This window comes from Etheostoma cragini, chromosome 23 (assembly GCF_013103735.1).
Source record: "Etheostoma cragini isolate CJK2018 chromosome 23, CSU_Ecrag_1.0, whole genome shotgun sequence".
Lineage (NCBI taxonomy): Eukaryota > Metazoa > Chordata > Actinopteri > Perciformes > Percidae > Etheostoma > Etheostoma cragini.
Genome location: NC_048429.1, coordinates 11,519,085 through 11,541,557, shown reverse-complemented (window position 1 = coordinate 11,541,557; position 22,473 = coordinate 11,519,085). Strand labels below are relative to the sequence as shown.

General features: G+C 39.0%; 2 long non-coding RNA genes across 2 annotated transcripts; one reads left to right on the top strand and one right to left on the bottom strand.

The window, feature by feature from the left end:
- Nucleotides 1-578: 578 nt before the first annotated feature.
- On the bottom strand, nucleotides 579-17,222 carry LOC117939002. Its single transcript, XR_004655517.1, has 4 exons — nucleotides 17,208-17,222; nucleotides 16,326-16,328; nucleotides 11,118-11,121; nucleotides 579-642 (listed from the first exon to the last, which is right to left on the bottom strand). It is a non-coding gene; the product is annotated as an uncharacterized LOC117939002 (long non-coding RNA).
- A 1,471-nt stretch (nucleotides 17,223-18,693) lies between these two features.
- Nucleotides 18,694-19,654, top strand: LOC117938864. Its single transcript, XR_004655495.1, has 2 exons — nucleotides 18,694-19,076; nucleotides 19,379-19,654. It is a non-coding gene; the product is annotated as an uncharacterized LOC117938864 (long non-coding RNA).
- Nucleotides 19,655-22,473: the final 2,819 nt, after the last annotated feature.

Genomic DNA, 22,473 nt, shown 5'->3' with positions numbered 1-22,473 from the left:
CATAATTGAATTTCAAACAATCAGGGGAGTATTGAGGAAAAGGGAAGCCATTGAAAGTGTGTAAATGGTCCACAGTATGCACACCTCCGTTATATCATCATAGAGAGTGGGGATGTGGTTGACTGGAGGGTTGCTGTGTCAGGCTGAATAAAGTACACTAAGTGAAGACATGAGAAAGGGTCAAAAAGTCATGTAGGTATTCTGTTTAAATCAGTCTGTAATCTTAGGATTTTACTATTGCGACTGAAACTCTTCATGTTCATATGAGGTATTGGCATTACATCTTTACCATGGTTTTTCTCAATCCACACTAATTTCTACTCTCTGATTAGATTAGAATCAGACGTTGTGCAGACTTAGTGCAGTAGTGCAGACTTCTGCAGTGTTTATATTTTACATACCCTCTTGGTCGCCATTGTTAAAGGTGCAATCTGTTATCCCAACAGCTAGCGTTTAAAATGGTTACTGTAGTCCAAAATTAAACACTGGAGAGAGTTGTCACCCGGGGCCCTCCTCCCCAGACTCACAGAGGTTGCCAGGTTGGAACTCAGCATCCCACAATGTCATTGTTAGCTAGATGCTAGTCTCACATAGCCCGACATTACTCCAAAGCGCAGCGGAGTAGCTTATGTTAGATGCTGGCTATGTTGACATAAAAATCCTGTGCTCTCGCGCAGCTCAGTAACCCACTGACAGCCAAACTTTCTCGCCTTAAAATTACGGCAACAAGCTCCAAAAACACTGCATCCTCGCGGTCCTCTCTACCCAATTTATAGCCACCCTTTCTCAGCTTAAAATTACTCACCGGTTGTTGGCAACGGCCGCCAAACAGGCTACACTGTTTCGAAATGCACAGACAAATGATGTCGTCCTGCCGATGAGGAAGTCAGGCCTGAAATTGGCTCTATGTGTTGTCGTTGGTAATTTGGAGGGCTTGTTGGGTATTTTGCTTTTACCTTCAAAGTACTTTTCAAACGTCAGCCTTTCTCCATTTCACTGGCTTAATTTCCCCCTTAGGGTTCAACTACGCTACACTGTCTTTAATTCTTCCCACCTGTCAGTGATCTGCAGACATGATGTACCCCTCCATGTAAGCACAGAGGATATGATGATATAGAGATATTCTCCCCTCTCTGTGTCATCATGATGAATGTCCAGAGAGGTGTGGCAGTGGGTAGGGCAGGTTTCTCCTTGTGGAGCGGGGAGCTATCCCTCAAACAGGGTCCCTAGAGCCGAGGTGTCCATAAACATGCACATAAAATCCGGTCCCTCGGCAGGTGGTATTCTGTCCTTGGCAGAGGAATGAAAAGTCAAATTGGTATACATTAGAATGATGGCTGCTGCCCCTGAGGACGGACTGTTTTTAGCTATCTGTCACTAGTCGTAAGTCAGACCCTGCCTAAGAGCAGTCTGATAGGATTTGATTTCCGCCTCAGAGTAGACAAAATGTAATCGTAGCACTTAAAACAGCTGCTGCCCACCTACCAATGCAGAGGAAATGAATCCCATGCCACTCTTTCAGGAAGAGGAAATTCAAACTACAGGTAAAACAACTGTAATCATAATTTTGTCCAAAGTGTGCAATATAATTTTGTTCATTATTTTCTATCGTTTGTTAAAGAAGATGTGCATCATGCAAATAAATGGGTAATTGATCTTACTGATTAAGCATTTTTTTAAAACAACCTCAGGATCTTTGACGTCTTCCTGCAGCTCTCTATCTCCTATCTTTGTCGCCCAGGCAATGCATGAGCAGAAAAGCCTAACATAATGCTCTTTCTCTCGGAAATGACCTGTGATTGATCTAAGTCTCCCGTCACGGGCTAGATTATCTAAAAAAGAGAGAAAAAAGAGAAAATAAAAAATAAAGAGAAGGTGCAGAAGTCTAGTATTCTTTCAGACCACTGACATGTTATTATAGAATTCTTTTATTAATTAGGGCTGTCAAAAGTGACCAAAGATGATGTTTGAATATTCCTTTAAGTAAAACACAGGTTCAGATATATTAGATTATCTATTTTTTTGCATTGTAGCCACAAGAAGGCAAACCAATACAATGGGTGACATAACGACTTGTATTGGTAAAATTATTTAAACATAAACATGTATTTTAAAAGATCAACATACCTAAACATTACAAAATTAACGTTATTTAAAAAAATGTACAGTATGTCCCCCACCCTCTCTTCAGCAAGCAGCAGACAGGACATGACATGGATTACACCACGTTACAGAACCGGTTCATAATTTGGTCAGGAACTGAGTCTCTTGTCATTTCCTAAATTTGTCTGCCAATTTCGGCGTCGTCTCTTACAGACAGAGGTTCCTGAATCCTCTCTCCAGTTGAACATTTTTGTTGCCATCTGCGTATAAATCACCCTTCTTCTTCCCCCTTGGATGTTTGTTTTCTTTCGATTTTATGCTAGCCGCAAGACAGAAACGTCTTCAACACGCCCAATTGCTTGATGTAAATTCTCTGGACTACTCACTGGGGTCAATCGGACATTACACATACTTTGTAATAGGGAGCTGACAGTTTAGGGAGTAGCTTTTCAGGTGAGCACTGCTTTTATTGTTTTCACAATTTAACTTTCCTTTGAATGTCTGTTTGTCTTTACAATTGGAAAATATATATCATGGATCTTTATATCCAGTTCTTCTTTTAAAAGCTCCAGCTCAGCTCATAAACAACATATGCTCACAACAATTATGGTTACCCTGGAGGCAAATTTAACCTTGAGTCCTCACAGCAGAAGTTGGCAGAAATAAGATTGTAACAGCTTCATATGCATGATTCATTGGCATTGATGACTACTTTTATATAAATAATAAATATCACCAGTGTCTGCTTGCTGTGCAACTTCTAAAACTCTGAACTATATAAAAGACAATTTCACACTTGGTTTTGCTATTGTCCACCCACACTTTAAATTTGAAAGATGCAAATGTGGATGTAGATCAAATAGAGGATGCTCCCGGCTAGTTGGAGAATCCTGAAGCAGAGGTGGCACCTCTTAAATTTATAGCACGAGACTGTTGGGAAAGTCGGATACTTTATTCTTGTCTCTATCACACTGTAAAAAAGGAATAATAATAAAGAATATTAGTCACTGCTGGAGAAAATATTTTTTTGCCATCATTAATTTGTGTTCTGCAGTGCAACAAAAGGCAGGTGATCACGAGTTACATGTTGAACGGTATTAAACTCCGGATCTGTATATTAAACAAACATCAAGACATTATGCACTTTATTTTTAAAATTTGAAATGGCATGTATTTCGTGGTGTATGTAGCTTATAATTTGAAATAGGGCTGCTTCAGGCTTGGCTTTTATCAACTCCCTTTAGACCTGATTTGTCTCAAACTCAGCTGGGCATGGTCCTAATTGACTCGGATATGATGTGGTCTGGGCTACAGCCCTGTCCTGGGGTTTGTGTATGCGTCAGGGGATTAAAGTGTCTCTGCAGTCTTAATTAGGTTATAAACCCATGGAACTCTGGGAGGGTTTTACCAATAAAATGGTTGTGTTACCAACATGGCCAAAGAAAGAAAGAAGAAATACATTGCATTGTCTATGCCTTTGCAGTTCCATCCCTCTGTGCAGTTGAGATTAGACATCCCAAAAAGATCCTACCTCTTTGTGACCTCCGGTCTACTGTTGTGATGAAACAAAAAAGCATATTTTGATTTTATTGAACCACAACCTGCCATAAGTCTACACCCTCCAACAAGACTGCACCCCGATAGCAGCTCAGTGAGGCTGTGCATTGAGCTAAATGCTGATGTTAGCATGCTATCAATTATCAGGCTAACAAGCTGATTTAAGAGGTATAATGTTTATCATCTTAGTTTAATATTTGAGCATTCCATTAATTGGTACTAAACACAAATTACAACTGAGGCTTGTGGGAATAATTCTGCTTTACAACATGCATTCTTTGTTTGACAATGCTCACAAAAGTACCTATAGTAGTAGATTGTTTGTAGAAAGTGAGATTTCCATGTCTTTTTTTTAAACATAAAGCAGGTCAACGTGCTATATAAATACTGTGAAAATATCAAAATGCTTAATCCACCGAGAAATGCACAGAGCCTGTAATTTGGAAGCAGTGCCTGTAAACGAGCCGTTCGGACTTCCGTATTGTTGTGATGTCACAACTGTACTATATATATATATATATATATATATATATATATATATATATATATATATATATATATATATATATATATATATATATATATATATTAGGTAGAAAGTGAATACAAGTATATTCAGGCAGACAATATGAGAAAAATAATGTTTTTTCAACATCAATGTTTTGTTAACATGTTCTAGTAGAAGCCCACCACCAATGTGTAGAACCCACCTGGGTGATGCACGGCAGCCTTACACACCAGACGCTCACCACACATCAGCTCAGTAGAGATAACCTTGAGCAAAATACCTGTCTGCTCATTTTTATCTAAAAGTGAACGCAATCCCTCATAGTCCCAGCAGTCGCATCAGAACGCTACATTATACATGCATGTGAGCTTTCATTGTTCTCTCCAGTGTAAGATCAATGCCAAAAGAGGGTATAAAATGGTAATCAAGTCTCATTATTTTTTCATTAGTAAGTCAATTTTAGAAGACATGGTGCACCAGGTTGACTGAGTCTTGGGAATCTTTTTTCTTTATGTCAAAAAGTCACAACTTAGTGTCTTACTGTAAGTTGTTTCTCTTGTTCGCTTTAACCATTATTAAATCAATTATATTTAATTAAGAAGTGTATCATGAATATAGGCCCAAGGCCCATTTTTGGAATAGGCTGGACCTAACATTAGCCTAGAGAGCAAAAAGTTGGTATCATGTTGCATTCCCATTTTAGTGTAGGCCCTGGCTAGAACTGATGGCTTGCATATCCCAGAGACTTTATATCTATCTACCTATAAATGTCCATTTTGGGAGGAATTTGGGCAGGATCACGCACTGCAAAACATTATTGGTCAGAAGTTGCTATACAGACTAAGATTTAAACCGTTATGCAGAAATGCGAACGAGTTTGATAATCCTCTTTTTTTTTCTAGCGCCACCAGCACATTGGCATTTTTAGTTTTAATGAAATGTTATAGCAATTATCAGATGGACTGTCATGAAATCAGGTACACAGATCCCTATCTTTAGGATGCATTGTAATAACTTTGGTAATTTTTGGTCCCTTAACTCTTCCTCTAGTTAGCACCAGGGACGTTGTTGGGGTCTGAAGCTACCTTAAAATGTTCCTGAGCACCCCTAAATGATAATAAGAACAATAAAAATATGATACAATAACTGTATCCTCATTCATGTAGACCCAAAAAATTATAAATATCCAGCTACAAAAAAATAGCCAAAAAGTCTGAAGTTAGACAGAAGTACAAAGAGCAGTTGTGCTATCAAGATGATGCACCGCACGTCTTGTAGCATTGGTGTGAACTAACAGCTTTCAGAGCGTTGCAGGTAACAGGAGGATTAATCTCGTCTCGTTGCTACTCTTTGGTCTGAACTCGCTATGTACCCTGTCGCCCACACACACTGATACACAAACTAATGTTGAAAGGAAGATTGATTACACCAAGTGATACAGCGTAAAATTTAGTATTTAGTACCTGTTTGCACTTGGCTATGTTTTGTTATGGTAAAGGAAAGGGGATATTTTGGATGGATATGGAAAACCATAGTCTAGCTAGAGTGAACAAGCAAAATACAAGAAATGGTTACCTTAGCAAGCTAATCACAACTCTTTATTCTTTGCCAATAATATAGTCTATCTCTAGTAGGCCTATTCTAAAACAATATCAATCCCCATAGAATGTTGTTTTCACTGAAAACTAAATGCCATAGGCTCCCTGTTAATGCTATTGTATTGTTGTATCCTTCAATTTATTGATATTTCAGCAGAGAGAAAGAGAAGCTGGGGATTGGCAGGGCAGTTGATTCTGAGGGAGCCGGTGTGATTGAGGTCAGCAGTGGTCTGTAGGTCTGAGGATTGTTTTGTTTACTTCTAACAACAACCATTTGTTGGCAGGTCTAGGCACTATGCATAGCCTAAACTAAATTATTTAATCATATTTATTATACACTGTATGCTAGCTATATTCTAACCAATTTAACTTTCTGCATTCATCTGGCTATGATAAATAAACTAAATATGTAGATGATACTTAAATGTAAGCTAAAGTTGAGCACATGCCATCAGATACACATGTGAATAATAAAATGAAAGCAGTCCTACATACAGTACATATTCAGTATATACACTAATTGTTACTCCAGATCTTTTATTCCTTCCGCCATCAGGTTGTTGTCTTTACCCAGTAGCCACTTTAAATAGGATCCGTATAAATAGCTTACTATTTTTTTCTCTTTAGATATAGTATACTATTACTTTATCATACATTAACATGAACAGACAGATATCATTTATTAAATCATTGCTTACAGAAGAACTCATCAGGAGCAAAGTCTGGCCTGAGTAAATCCCCCCCTGCAGCTTTTATGATTCTGAAAGCAAACATTACAGTAACTTTTGTTGAACAGAGTTGAAATGGAAGAAGAGGATATGTCACTTTTTACTTGTTAAATCTTGGTTTAGTGACTGATTGTTGACATAAGCCTAGCTCTAATACGGTAACAAAAGATGTGAGTGCTAAGACTTTTCAAACGCAAGTTACAAAATACCCTGGGGGCTAAGCACCCCCTGTCTTTCAATCCCAGTGAAATCCCTGGACAGCACCATAATCAGGTCAAAATGTAACTTGTTCATGACCAAATAGCTCCCAAACTGTACTATGTTTTTAGAGCAACTTAGAAAAAATGCTAGCATGCCAACATGCTAAACTAAGATAAACTTGTTTATCGTTATTCCGGCTAAGGTAGCATTTAGCTCAAATCCCCACTGTGCAGTACCGAATTAAAGCTTAAGACTCAAGAAATGATGTGATATGACAAACCCCTCTTTTGGTACACCCTTTCCACAGGGGATCAGATAGCACTTTAACATATCGCTGTAGTACATCTTCAAAAAATGGAGATGTTATGAGAGCAGAGCTTTCAAAGTTCTCCTGATGCAGCAGTTCCACACTGAGCCACCATTTCTACGCACAAATCTTTCACAGTATGACACGTTTCAGCCTCAGGACTTATACATTATTAAGTCCAACTACTTTATGCATCACATGTCACCATTCCTACTCTACAGCTAGAACCAGACTCTTCAACATGCTAGTTGAATGTTGTGTTTATGTTTCATCTGAACAATTCAGTGTCAACAGTGATATGTATGTAAACCCCCAGGTCAGCCACATTTATTTGGGAAAGAAAAATAAGAAGAATCTGTTATTTTACCAAACTGGCACCAATGCATGCTAATATGGTTAATGATAATTTAAACTCGCTGATATTAATTAGTATTTACCATGGTTGCCATCTTAGTTCACGATGTAAACATTTAGCAATCATTGTAGCAAAAAAACAATATTGCGATCACCAACATTATAATTCTAAGGGGAACATGAACAAACAAATCACAACTAATCACATGTAAATAGGACATGTTGGCATTATTTTTGTCACTTATTGGGAGCAGTAGCTAGTTGGAACCAGTTACCTGCAGGATCTTTGCTAGGCTAAGCTAATGCTGAGGGCGTCAGACAGAGTTACAGCACGCACGGAGATGAGAAGGGTATGTCTCGACTATGTATGTAACTCTGGGGGATATGGTGAATAAGCTAAAGTCCCAATAAGGCGGCATGTTCCTTTAAGACACCTGAATTTATACTTGTCTCACAGTAGAATATAAGCAACTGTTTTTGATTGACGACTAAAGGTTTCATCACATTTCTCTCACAATTGGCAACTTCTGTCTTGGACAGCCCAAAATCACACTGTAAACGGGCCTTTCCTAGGTCAACTTTAACCTATACTGTACTCACCGTCGTAGCTTTGTTCGTAGATCTCCAAAATTACTTACTAAATAAAAACCTATATGTATTAAATGGGAAATACCTTTTTTAATCTATGGACCATTGCAACCAAGGCACACTTGTACATTTACATTATATTCTAAGATTCTTTGCGAAACCAACCTCAAGTTATTGGTCTTCACCACAGTGATGCTACAGTAATCTGCATATTGAATCATATCAGTACACTGATGGCCATATCCCAGGAATGTAAGGCCTTCATGCAGCGGCTGATACAGTTTCTATATATAGTTTTCTATCTCTCTGTCACAAGAGATAGAGACAGCTCTCAGAGGGGTACTGTGTTTTTGTAATCACTGATTACCCATGCGTAAATTAAGAGTTTCCTGCTTCTCTATGTTCCAAGTACAGTTTGATGGATGAAGGCTGGTATGAACCCCGCTGCACCACAATGCCAAATTGCAGCTATCTGCTGATGTGTTTAAAAAATAACATTCTCCATCTCACCGTGTCGAGATGCCAGGCTGTTTGGCCTGGCGGCGATGTATTAAATGGTATATTGATAATTGAAATGTTCGAGGCCCTTGCAATGCCTTTCTGCTGACTGTGATCTTTTAGGCAGATGGTCTCTATTACTCATGTGCAATTGAATAACAGAGAGGAGAGGTGGGGAAGGGGGGGAATCAGATAGGGCCTATGGTAAACTCTGAATTTATTATATCGCCATGTGTCAAGATTCCAAAAGACATACAGAACACATCAACACCTGATTGCACCAGCAAATTTGACAGCACATTACTTTATGAATACAGTGTGTTTAATCCTTGTATTTCCTATTCTCCATTCGGTAAAGCACTTAATATTCCAAACATACTTAACAAATGATTAATGTGGACTTTACAGGTTCCCTCTGACTATGTGCATCAGACCCATAACCAGATCACTGCAGCAAAAATGAGAGACATCTTTTCATTTCCATAGCCTCCGAAATATCACATTGAAGGGTAATAGCCCATTTCGTTTCGATTCCAATGGACATCATGAGTGTATTTTCACCCATGGCGCTCAGCTAAAATAGAAATAGAACAGAGTGTTGACAGTAACCAATGTCACATAATCTCCCCCTGAAGGACAAGCATCAAAGATCAATTTATTTTCCTAAATGCTATTCATATATCCATTTCTGCCGAGTGCCCAGGGACATTGCATATCACAGTTTAAATCTAATGTTGCATGAATGGATTCTACGGAGGGGCAAAGGACAATACAGTGACATAGACGGCAGACATGAGAGAGAGAGAGAGAGGTGACAAAACAATGAAATAGATTGAATAGCTAAATGGAAAGTGACGTGGGAAATGTTTCTGTTTCTCTAGAAAGCTATTTGCGCTGCGCTTAGAGAGGACATTACCCCTGACTCAAGACGTGGCGGATTTACTGTGCAATATTATGTAAATATGTATTAAAAAAGTGGAAAGTACTTATAAGATGTATCTGCAATGCATAATTAAAGCTAATCGAAAGTGTTTGCTTGCAACTTTTTTGCTCCAACTGTTTTTAGTCTTTTTATAGTTCATGCTAAACCTGCTACTTCTTGCACTTCATAATTGCTTAGCACACATGGGACAGGGAGGCTTTGTTTACTGTACCGCGAGCCGGCAGATCAATTTCTCTCCCACTCTGCCCTCTTTGATAATTGCTGAGCAGAAGAAGTGTGTTTCACAGTTACAATTCTGCCAGCTCTGAAACACTTTGGACAGGAATAAAAGCGTAAGACTGCGAGGTGGATGAGAACGAGAGAGAATAAAAATCTGGCAGCAACTTTTTCGAAAATGCAAGGTCCGATATTATCTGTGAAAAATCAATACTATTAAAAATGAGGGATGGGCCAGAAGAAAGTCTTTCAAAGTGTCAGATTCAATAAAAGATGGCGCTGGGATAATTAGCTAGTGTGAAGAAGCCACATATCTCCTATGTGACCTTGTGAAGAATTATAATCCGAAAGATACACTATCAGAGTGAAAGGAATGGACAGATTTGCAGTCATTCTGAGTAAGACAACTGTTTTTAGGGTTCTTCCTGGCAAAGAATGAACCGGGTGGGGGCGGATGGACAATAATGAGCAGGGGTCTGTGGATCCTTCGCCAGAAAATGTTGAGCGTCAAACGCTTCATTTTCTGCATTCTAATAAAGACAAAAAATCCTAAAAATCCCTAATATTTACAGCATGTTTCATTGTTAGGAGCAATGGGTAGTAATTATGACGGGATAAGAGTGACTGTATCGTGATATTAAGACAAAGAAAGTCTTTAAAGGGTGGGTGGAACAGGTGGTGGATAGGTCCAATAAAAACCCAGAACTGTCACCCAGGAGACAGGTGTTTCATGTAAAAGGTAAATGTTGAGTCATTTTAACTGTACGCAACAAACGGAACCGACGGACATAAAGTAATGTGTTGATTTAAATCCAAACCACAATCATTTTCTTAAGTCGTTTTTTTGCCTAAACCATCCAAACTGCGACTGTTCCACAAAGTTAACAATTTGTTTAAAACTGTTAAACTTAAGTAAAAAAATGTAAAATATGGAACACAGTTGTGCGGGATGTATATTTCCTGCTACTGTCATGGGTGCTAATTTATGAAACACTCCTATGCGTTGTATTAGAGGGTAGGAACAAGGTTTGGAGGAACATTTATTTATAAAATCAGTTTGGCACATAGATTTTTGATTAATTTTCCAAGATTCTTAAGTTAGTTTCTATAGAGACATAACTATTAGGCAGCCTGACTGAGGGTTAGGGTTAGTAAATAAGTAGGATTGGGCCCACAAGCAGAAAACTACAAATTTGACTCGTGATGAGGCAAGACCAACGCCTTGTACTTCTTTTGTTCTTTTTGATAAAAGGGTTGAACTGTTTATCTGTGACATGCTAAAACACAGTGTTACAGTACTACAAGTAAAGAGGACTCATAGACATAGAAAACTGACTCAGTAAGGTCCGCTATCTATCGATATCTTTTGATATCAATATATATAGATATCAGATTCAATTTTTTTTGGGAATTAAACAAAAATATATCACTCTTTAGTTGAACTGATCACAGCCAGCAGACAATTGGTGACAAGGTGGACATTGCTTGGTTTTAAAAGTCCTTTCTAAAGTTGCACTCTCCTTATGATAAACTAGCTATCTTTGGATGAAATGGTTTAAGTTTCTCACACCAACATACTGCAAGCTACACAATAAAAAGTCAAAGTTATTGCCTGACTGCAGGTATGTTTACAGAGAGCAAAATCGTCTCTCACAGATAGATTCAACAGTTTTACAAATGGGAGTTTGAGTAGCACCCAGCTTTCATGTTGTATTGGAAGCCAAACATCCCCAGCCATGAGGGGTGGAAAAAGGTCTAGGAAAGGAAAATATTATTACCCTTTATATCTGTGAGGAGGCAGGCGTCCAATCCAGTCCTATCCTTGAGATATCGCAGAGTCTGGTTGTTTATGGGGCCCCCGAGTGTCTCCACCAAAGTGACACTGCAAAGGGATCCGCAGGCATGGCAATGAACTGTGTACTTCTTCAGAGAGAGGGGTAAAGAGAGGCAATTTCTGGAATGATGGGTGCCGGGGATGATGCCCAATATGCTTCAGCTCTTTAGAATTTACAGCTTCTGCAGCACTGTGTAAACAGCTGGGGAGCAAAACAGGGTGCTCTGCAATTTCCTTCTCCCTTTTCCATCCCCCCCCCCCCCCCCCCTTCTTTTTTTGTGCTCGGTCGGCAATGTCCTTGAGAGAACATAATTTTAGATTTCTCTGGAGGAATGCTTAACTATAGTGCCTTGCCTATTGTTTGGATGCCAATATTGCAGTTTTTACCGGCGCATCTATCACTGGTGACAGAGCAGAATTGTTCTAAATGTTTACAGGAGGGCATTCTCGCCTGTATAAGCATGCAGGGGTTAAGAATGCTATTATGAGCAGGTGTTTAATGGATAGTTTGGGATACGACAACAAGAATTCACTGCTATCTTGATGAAAGGCCATTATTGTGAATCTTTTTTACGAGGCCTGTCGGCTAAAAGAGTCCTTTCGAAGATAGAGAGTCTTTGCTTTTCAAGCTATATAGTACATCAAATATATCAAATATTAGGACCAACTTCATAATACCAAGCTGTATAATCCATATCTCAGGCTCACTGTCGAGGTTGTGCATCCTTTTTGTCTATACCTCAATTTCATAACGAAAGTAGGCTCATCTAGGGCTTTCACCCTAAATCACAAGTCAGTTGTCATCACTTCATATTAGTTCTCTACTGTGGATTTTTGTGTAACTGCCTTCTTACCTCCACTAAGGAAGTTATGTATTTGGATCACATTGTTAGATTTTTTGTCAGCAGGATTAAGACATTTTTTTCAGATTTTATTAAACTTGGTGCAAAGGTGGATCATCACATTTTGGAGTGGATCTTCAACACAGGGCAGATACACAAATGATTTATTTCACTCTCGTCAAGATTGTGAGACATTGAGCATGGCCTTGGCCGAGTTCTACGGTCTCCATGTGCCCTTCTTGTTTCAAATACGTTCTCTTGTGCTCCCTCGCATTTTTTCGCAGATGCCCTAGCAACTCTGCTGAACACTGACCTTGGTGTTTAAACTTCTTTTACAAGAAATATTTTGCATTCTCTTTTGCAAAACTGTTAGGTTGTCTCTTCAGAGCTTTGTATTATTCTGCTTGATAACAAAATTATAACTGTTGAAAAAGTGAAGACGCAGCTCAGGAAGGTAATGAAGACATTTAAAACCCTTAGCCACATATTGTTGTAATTCGAACAATTTGTGCCCATGCAAATCTGAACACACAGATATGATACACATTTTTTTCCACATCACAAATTATAACCGTTAATCTGAAAATAAATATGCAAGAACTTGCCAGAGAATCATCATATTTTTCACACCCTTCACTTATTGAAATATCTTCTTTTTTTTTAAAGGTTCTTTTTTTGGGCATATTAGGCCTTAATTTGTACAGGACAGCTGAAGACACGTAAGGTGAGCGATGGGGGGGAACGGAGTCGAACCCGCTTCATCGAGGAGTAAACCTCTATATATGGGCGCCCGCTACACCAGGTGAGCTACCCAAGCTCCCTATTGTATAATATTCTATAGACCTTTCTCAAGCAGACACTTTGGCATGGCCGGCGTAATTGATAACATTGAAAATGATGGCATTCCACGGAGGTGAGCAGGTCCCAAGGTCCTGGTATTGTGCATGCTGGCTCACTTACATGGCTTACTAGAATACCTGATGGAACTCAGCCATCATTTACAAAATGTGTGCAAAATATGTGATTTTCTTGCTATGACAAGTTATGACATTCATCAGACTGAAACTAGCAATTTATGACAAGTTTGTGCAGCAAAGAGAGAAGAATACAATAAGAATACATTTATACACAAATATATTTTCCTGCCATTTTATGTCTCATGCCTAACAGACCTCTACAGCAATCCAACTTATTCATAACTGCAAACTGTATCTAAAATACATTTCCAACCCCTTTTTTTGAATATGTAATTTAAATCAAAAGGATACATTGTGGCAAAAATAGCTGTGTGCCAATCTACTGTATTTCAAAAAGTTGTACTTTTATGAATATCTATTTCCTTTCTTATTTATAAGTGTTGTGGATGTTACAGTCCTTGGGGGTTTGCACAAATGCCAGAGGTCAAAAGAACTCAAACAGTCTCGAGCCTTGTGGGTCAACTCCCTGTCGGAAATGGCAAGACAGCTTGTGCCAAATCATCGTGAGCTCTGACCTCGAGAGAAATGTACCGCTCACACTGGCCTGCTCGCCTGACTGGAAACTTTTTCAGACCTACATGCACATCTATTGTGGTGGTAGCTGCAGGGTTCCTCGCCTGCTGGTGCTAGCTCTTAGGTCTGAGGGCCGAGGCAACACACACTCCGACTGTGGTGGGCTGTGGGTTTGCTCTGAAGAAGTCCTGTTGTTGCTGCGTTTGTGACTGCTGGTGCACTGCCTGTACCCTAAGCAGTGCAGAGAGGCATTATGCAAGGTAGTGTGGATAAGAAGTGGTTCTGTCCACCCACAGAGACAGATCTCAAGAGTGTGTGTGCGAGCAGGGAGAGAATTAAATGTGGTGGTGTATTGCAATTTTTTTTCTCCATCCCCCGCTGCTGTAGAAGGCTCTTGCCCATTTCTGCCCAGTGCACAGCGAATGTCCACTCAATGACCCCGACCTTTCATGTAATGCACAATAAAATGTTTAAGTGGCATAGCAGCACCATTGAACTCTGGATAAATTGCCTCATATTTTCTGTGGAGCTCTTCATTGTTAAAAATAAATACACCATTCTAGACAACAGTACAATGGTTAAACTACAAGACTGAAAAACATATTACAGCAGCTTAACGGTGTAAACAAAGTTTAAGCAATATTATCATTGCTTTTATTTACAGTATATCTCCAAACTGTGACTGTGACTCACGATTTCCAATACAGGTTCTCTTTTTGGAAATGAATCCTACACAGATAAATATCTACATTACACCCTTGTGTCCTCACTTCATTGTGAATTTACCATTTGCTCACTTCCAGCATTGTCACATGAGTGAGAGCAGAAAAAAGCAAAAGGAAAACACATTGCCTATTTCAGCCTGAGAAGTGAATGTGATGGAAATGCACGTGGATGATGATTCATGCATATAATAGGTCTGGCATCCCAAATGAATGACTCCGTTGCATAACCCTTCAGACTTGTGTTGAGATGCAGCATTAAACTCTCACCCATGGCTTTTAATTTCCCATAGTGCTTAGAGGCATGTCGGGAGACTGTTTGCATTCAAGACACCCAGCAATTTAACATAAAAGTTGACCTTATGAACTGGCTTGTTCTACCTTACTTTTTTTTGTTATGATACATAAAAGTGCGGGTAAAAAATATCTTAACCCAGCGGAATGCTTTGTGCGAGACCTGCATAAATGGACATGCTGAGGGGGTTTACAAATGGGCCATCTGTTTTCTACTTTAGTGGTTCGACTATTAAAAAAAACTAAGATTTTTTTTTAATTACAGCTTTGAGAAGGTTGACTCATAATTTACATGGGCTGGATAAATCTGAGCAAGCACTAAAACCAAACTGCCCATAATCCTAAATGCTTGTTTAAAGGTGGAGTGAAATAAACAAGGCATGGAACAAGGTGCAGCCATGCAGTTTGTATGAATCTGTGCACATGTCAGCCCTGGGTATCCCTGCAGGGGAACACCCAATGCCCTCACATCGACACTTTTGCAGTCTGCTCACGGAGAGATTACCATGATAAACATGTCTCCTGGGGAAGGGTAAGTAACAGGGTAAGATGGACACACAGTATTGGATGCTTTCCAGGTCTGCAGAGCATATACTTCAGTGTCATTTCATATTCATATCACACACAGCAGCAGCAATCACTGCAATTGGCCGCCACTGCTATTTTAATTAGATTTTAGAATACACACATGCTGACAGATTTTCAATAAATAAATAACTGGAAAAGGGGTACATTTGTCTAAAACAAACTTTTCACATACATATTTTACATTCTAAGAGTGATATAAACAGATTGGACTATTGTGAACAATAAAAGGAGGAAATATGTGATTACTAAGACAACATGACGAAATCATTTTTTTGTGACCTGTTTAAGTATTTATAACGCCAGTTGTGGCTGCATTTGGAAGAATTGCAGGGGTAAATGATGCACAAGTGAAAGTGCAAGATTAATAAGAAGTTTATCCCAGAAGGGGCAACAGCTCCTGCATTTTAAAGTATTCACTCTCTTTTGTGAAAATAAACACATGAACAGACACACACAAACCTCCACCAAAACAAAAGCATAGACGTGCATATTAGGATATTACGTCCACAAAAACATACTATCCTTACTTGATAAAATATCTCATCTTTTGAATAGATTACACATTTGATGTGTAAATACATTAAATTAGGTCTCATGAATAATCTAACCCTAATTGTCACTTTTTTTGTAAAAGGGTGGATTGTTTAAACTTAATTTATTGTTTCTGTTGACTATTAGAAGTCACTGTTCACTGCATTTTACAGCAAATGATGTCCTTTTGCAAAAAGCACAGCTTAGAAAAAAAAAGGGAAAACGCAAATGAGCTTCACAATGTGCAGTCTCTCAAAGTAATGGAAAAAGGGGGGAAAACAGCAATTACCAGAAACAATGTCCTGGTTACTCAGGATAATCCACAGTCCTCAGCATTAATATTTTTTTTACAGTGGTTATTTCTTCAGTTGAGAAGAAAACCGGAGGTCTGTGGATTAACAGGGACTGTTTTCCTGGAACGACACACTGCTGAGTCTTTTCTCTCAGCAAAAATGCTTTAAGCTCCACGAACAACATTAGATACACCATTATTGTATTGTGCTGGCAGCGGAGGTGGATATCTCAAAAGCCGAGCAGATGAAACCAAGTCTATCAGCATGGCTAGATATCTCAACTGGTGGGGGAGAAAAACTATGTTTACTATGCTAAAGATGCTTTGAAATATAAAAATCAATCATGTTGAAAAGTTGTAATAATGACAGAAAATACATTTTCTGTTGTCTCTAAGAAATTCCTCAAACAGAATTAAAACTTTTTTTAAACGTAATTCTATTATATATATAAAACACAGCAAAGTAAAACATTTTTTATTTAAAACACTTCAAGCTTAGAACAGAATGTACTGCATACACTCACATATTCATGTTTAGAAGATCCTTTAAGGGTGAGCTGTTGGTAATTATCAGTTCTATTTATACTAGTCTGACTCAACAGATGTACAGTTAAGTGCTGGGATAAAGCCTGGCATCCAGCAATGCCCCTTGCCTTTTGCTATCTATCTTGCTTGGGCTAAGTAGTCTACATCCACGACGTTCCACTTCCGGGATTGCTTCGGTGCCTCAGGAAATTCTGTCCAAATAGATGTATTTTTGCCAAGGTCTGTATCCTTACTCTTTCTTTGTGTTGGGATTTTAATTTTTACGATGGTTAACTGTTCCTCAGATCTCTGCAGGCTAAATTGAGACAGATAGCTAGACTATCTGTCCAATCAGAGTTTTCTCTGGCACAACTATTTTCAGCTGCTCCATGCGGAGCTTAGTGCCACCCATGATGATTGTGATTGGTTTAAAGAGATGCCAATAAACCAGAGCATGTTTTTCTCCAATCCTGGAATGCTGTGTGGACTAGCCAGACCTTCCTCTGCTCCACGGCGTGTGGATGGTCTGGCAAAGTTAGACTATGGGCTAAAAGCCACAAAGGACAGTTGTGATTGGTTTAAAACAATTTCAAACAACCAGAATGGATAAGCAGTGTAGCCAGACCATACTGCATTGACAAAGCGCTCTGGAGATAGGTCTGATAATGTGAGACTATATCTAAAAATATATACCAATTTGCACCACATACTGGGAAGGCAAATTACACCAGCAGAGGTTTAGACTTGCAGGTGTGACCATGTCGATGTATCTTCCATAGCTGAATAAACTTTAAGACTGTTACCACCTTTAAGCATGCCTACCTTTGCAACTCTAAAGTGGAGCTGCTGTTACTTCTCCTGCCAGTAGGTAGCATATGTTGGATTGCCTGGTTTTGAAAACTTTGGATCAATGACATTGATGTCCTGGATATTTTGTGATTGTGCAGAACATTCTATTGGCCGTCCTTCACCTAATATTTATTTTTAGAATCTAAAAGTATCCACTGAGATTTCTTGAATTTCTGTTACCCTTTTCCAAGAAAATTGTTTGATGTGTTTGGAAATTTGCAACAGGCTCTGAATGAATATTTTGGCCATATTTTGGAAGGGGCAGTACTGCATGGCGGTGCCAGCAGCCACCAACTGTCTCCTCTTTGAAAATGTCCTGGAAAAGAAGGCCCTTAATAGTGTCTCAATTCCCAGCCTGGAAATATCGTACCTCCTCTGTGACTCACACCACACACGGTGAGTGCACCCAGAGGTGCGCGTGTCACTGATTTGTTCATCACCAGTGACTATTCCTGTTTGAAGATAATTCAACATGCTTCCACTACACCTGACTCTGCCTCAGCATCCATTTCCCCCTTAGTCGCATCTGTAGATCCCACTGCAAGCCTCACATCATATGGTGCCAGACTGCTCAGCTGTCCATCATGTGGCATCCTTTAGCATCTCAGACAGTAATTGGATCTGTGCTGCACACAAGCAGTCTACTTCATTTACATTAAGCTGTGAATATCTAAGCAGACGATAAGGGGAAGTTGTGTGGATACGGTTCTATGTCTACATCAACTGATATAGGTGGATATAGATCAGTCTTAAAAGGAAAAGAAAGATGAGTCATGGGAAACGAAGAGAAGGAAAAAGTGAACACCCCACTTTTGCTTGTTGTCAGCTAGGCTGACCATAATTGGAATAGGGGGGGGAGAACTCAAGTCAGCTGCTCCCATTAAATTAGAAAAATTGCACAGAAAGTGAATTATGTTCTAAATCAACTTTGGTTCCTGGCCCACCGCGTCCCCACAATTATACTCAATGGATCATATGTTCCACACACTTTTTGTTTATGATTCATATACTAAGTGCTAAAGTCAAAAGTCAATTGGCATGCCCACCATATTCCATTTATACCATGCTACTTTGATACCAACATACTTTAAACATAAGTCTAAGTTTGACTTAATGTTCAAACATGAATATAAATATCTTACACTGGAAAGACATGATTAAGTTTGCAGCTATTTTACTTGAATATAAAAATGTTCATAGTATGGCTCCCCGTCCACTCAAAAAATCCATTCAACAAAATCCAAAGTCCCCCACCAGAGCATCTACAAGAAGGGATTGTAAAATACCATGTAGAAAAAGTAGTTTTGGACAGTCAGGTTTTTCCTTTCATCATCATCATCACATCTATCAAATCCTTCTCCAAATCCATAAAACATTGGTTATTGACTAATCAAACATGCTGCCATAATACAGAATATTGTGTTTGTCTTTGTCGCTATAGTAGTGTCTCTGTGTGTGCTTATGTGTTGTTGATGCGTTCCAATGTGTGTTGCTGCACTTTTATCTGTGTATACTTCAATTCAATTATATTTATAGTATCAATTCATAACAACAGTTATCTCAAGACACTTTACAGAGAGAGCAGGTCCAGACCATACTCCAGAATTTACAAGGACCCAACAGTTCTAGTAGATTCCTCCAGAGCAAGCAACAGTGCGACAGTGGCAAGGAAAAACTCTCCTTTGGGAAAAAACCTCGAACAGACCCGGGCTCTTGGTAGGCTGTGTCTGACGACCAGTTGGGGTTAGAATGAAGAGTGGCAATAAAATAGTAGCTTGCAGTAGTTGCTTGTAGTAACATGGCATTGCAGATCTACTGTGTGTGATACTTGTGTTAGGTTTTTCTCATGCCATCAACCTGCCACCTGTGATGATCTGGATTAGCGGTTGTGTCATGTTACTTGTCTATGCCTATGCCTTTCTTATTTTATGTTAATGTCTTGCATTGTTGTTGCTGAGCTATTATTTTTAAGCCATTAACCTGCTTGGGACTGCAGATGAAAATTAGCCTGTTTGGCTAAATCTAGCATATTTACATGTTGGACTCATGTTGATGAATCTGCATTGTCGCTTTTAAATAAAGAAATCTACAAAAACATGAATGAAAACACTTATGACAATGACACTTCGCATGCCGCTTTTTCCGTGTCAGATGTAATTATTATTGCCCACAAAGCAGTCGCTTCATTTTTTTTGCATTAGTTGTGAACCTGACAAAGATTTTAGGGGTTGTTTAAATCTCCCCATCATGAAATATTTACCACCGCCTAATTATTTGAGGCTTGGCAGCCATTTTAAAAAGCACCTCAGTGTATGAGCCAATTTCCAAATCTAAAAAAAATCCTGTGAGGTTAACCATGGCCCCTATTAATATTCCTCTATGTAAATGCCAGATGATCTTCCCACACATTTAACAGTTGGGCCTTTCTGCAATTCACTGGCTGACTCACAGCCCAAAAGGAAATGTCTTTATTTTTAATCCAGTATAGAAGAAGGGAGCTGAGAATGCAGTAGAAAAAACATGAACAATAACTGAACAATAAAGAATGGTTTTAAAGTTCATATCTCCGCTTAAAATTGATCTTTTGAAGTGACTTGTTTCTCTGATAGAATGCATAACATTGACTGCAGAGAAAAAAGTGCTACCACTCCGCTCCAAATGTTCGTTCTGCTTTTGTTGTTTTTGACGTGTGAGCGACATGCAGATAGTACAGTTGGTGCTTTAAGATGTCAAAAATACTTAAATGGAAGCACTTTGAAGTATTTTGTTTAGTCTTGGTCAATCTATAAATTTATAGTTTGGAATTAACATTGATGTCAAAAACCAAAGAGCACTTCGAAATATTGGAACCCATCAAATTTTATCTTAAATTCCAGCTTCCTTCTATGGACAGCTCCAAACTTTTAACATTTGATTTGAGAATCAACCAGCTGATCTTACCCAGAGGGCCTTTTAGAAAAAATATGAAAAAGTAGAAAAGATTAAAGCATCTAAAGTTCCATAACGACTGAGCAAACTACATCTGCTGATGAAGAATTGAGCATAGCATTAGTTCAGGCAGCATACTAAAGCACTGAAGCTTGCATCAGCGGTTTTATTCATGCTTCACAATCACTGGCTCATTCGCAGCTGTGTGGGTACAATCATATTCATAGAGGTGTACACAGCATGGCCATTATAACCTGACATGTCTCACCATTACATTGATGAGGAAGTAATGCTATTGCTATTTTGTGCCGCAGCTCCTCCACCACACCAACTTCATTATGTGCTACATTTTTAGTAGATTTAATGTTCATGAAAGGAATTTAAGGGGGCCATAAATTATCCGTGCCTTAACATAGGTAATTGAAAACCATACGATCAAAAGCAAGTGGACCTGGAGTTTAGATACTGTTACCAAATTAAACCAAAAAAGTGGAAAGTTACAGTGTTCAATATTTATTTTGATGCAAGAAGAACAGCACAACATTTCGGCCCTTGTCCTCACCAGAGGGGTAGGTTCAAGCCCTCAATGAGCTCTCTACCTCGAGACAGCATTTAGCCTGAGGCAGAATGAACGGCCTTTCACAAGGCTACTACAGGCTTCAAAGAAGCAGATGGCAAGCACCGGCAATATGCCATGAAAAAAGCAGTACTGATGCTCTCCCATATTTTTGAGCTTGTCTTGTCAGTGTGTTTGACTGCTCATTTATTACTTACTGGAAACTGCCATTTCATTCCTGTTGCTGTGCCTATTTCCACTGCCCAAACCCTACACTTTACAATTTCATAAGTCATAGAATATGCACCATCTTATCTGCTCAACTGCACTTACACTCAAGTGACTCTTGTAACCAGAAAAACAAGGGTAAGCTAAAAGAAAAGGTTTATTAAAAGGAAATGTTTGAAAGGACACAGGGTTTTCAGTAATTATGACACTATGTTATACTATCACACACTGTGATCCATCTTAAGTAGCGCCACAATAGGTTTTTTAAAACACACACTAGGCAAGCCAAAAAGTCCTCAAGTACTCAAACCACATCTAAAACTTAGACCTAAACTGAGAATGGTTACTCAATACTTCATGTTACCCTGTCTTATTTTGTAGCAAATGGTAAACGTTTCCTCACCTCTATAGCTCCAACATTATTTCGATGTTTATGGTTTTGAGAGAAATGTCTCCACAACCTTTGGATGGATTGTCATGAAATTTGGTACAGACATACATGTCCCCCCTCAGGATGAATTGTAATAATTTCAGTGACACCACTTTTAAGGGGCACCATTATCAGGTCAAACTTTTAATTGGTCTAATACTCATACTGATGGATATCTATAAAACTAATCATATTGTCATCAGCCTTTAGCTGTGCTTTAGTGATAATCGGCGGTATGTTAGCATGCTAAGACACAAATATAAATTGGTGAACATAGAAAACAGTACCCCTGCTAAATGTCTGCAAGTTATTGCCATTGTGACCATGTTAGCCCGTAGCTAAAATGTACCACTGTGTCTATGTACAGCCTCACCGAGCCCTTAGCGTTGCTGTAGTCTCTAAATCTTCCATTTTATGTGTGTTGGAATATTAAAGGCACTAAATTTAAGTGGCTTAGAAAGAAAAAAAGGGAGGTACACCCCTTCCCATACATGCACACACAAACCCCCTAAATGCTAATAGAAATAATGACACTGGCAATGACTTAAAAACGAAACAGATCCGATGGTAAGCCCCCAAAGTTGCATGCAGACAGGAACACAGAAAGAACACATGCCTCTTTTGGTCTATCCTACAACACCAAGAGTCTTCTGAGAACCTCTGAGGCCTTGTCCCTGACAGTATTTGGCAGCCAGCACGAGCAATACAACACTGGGGGTTGTTTGCTAGCCAGTTGTAGCTCGGTTCCGCATTGTTCCATACT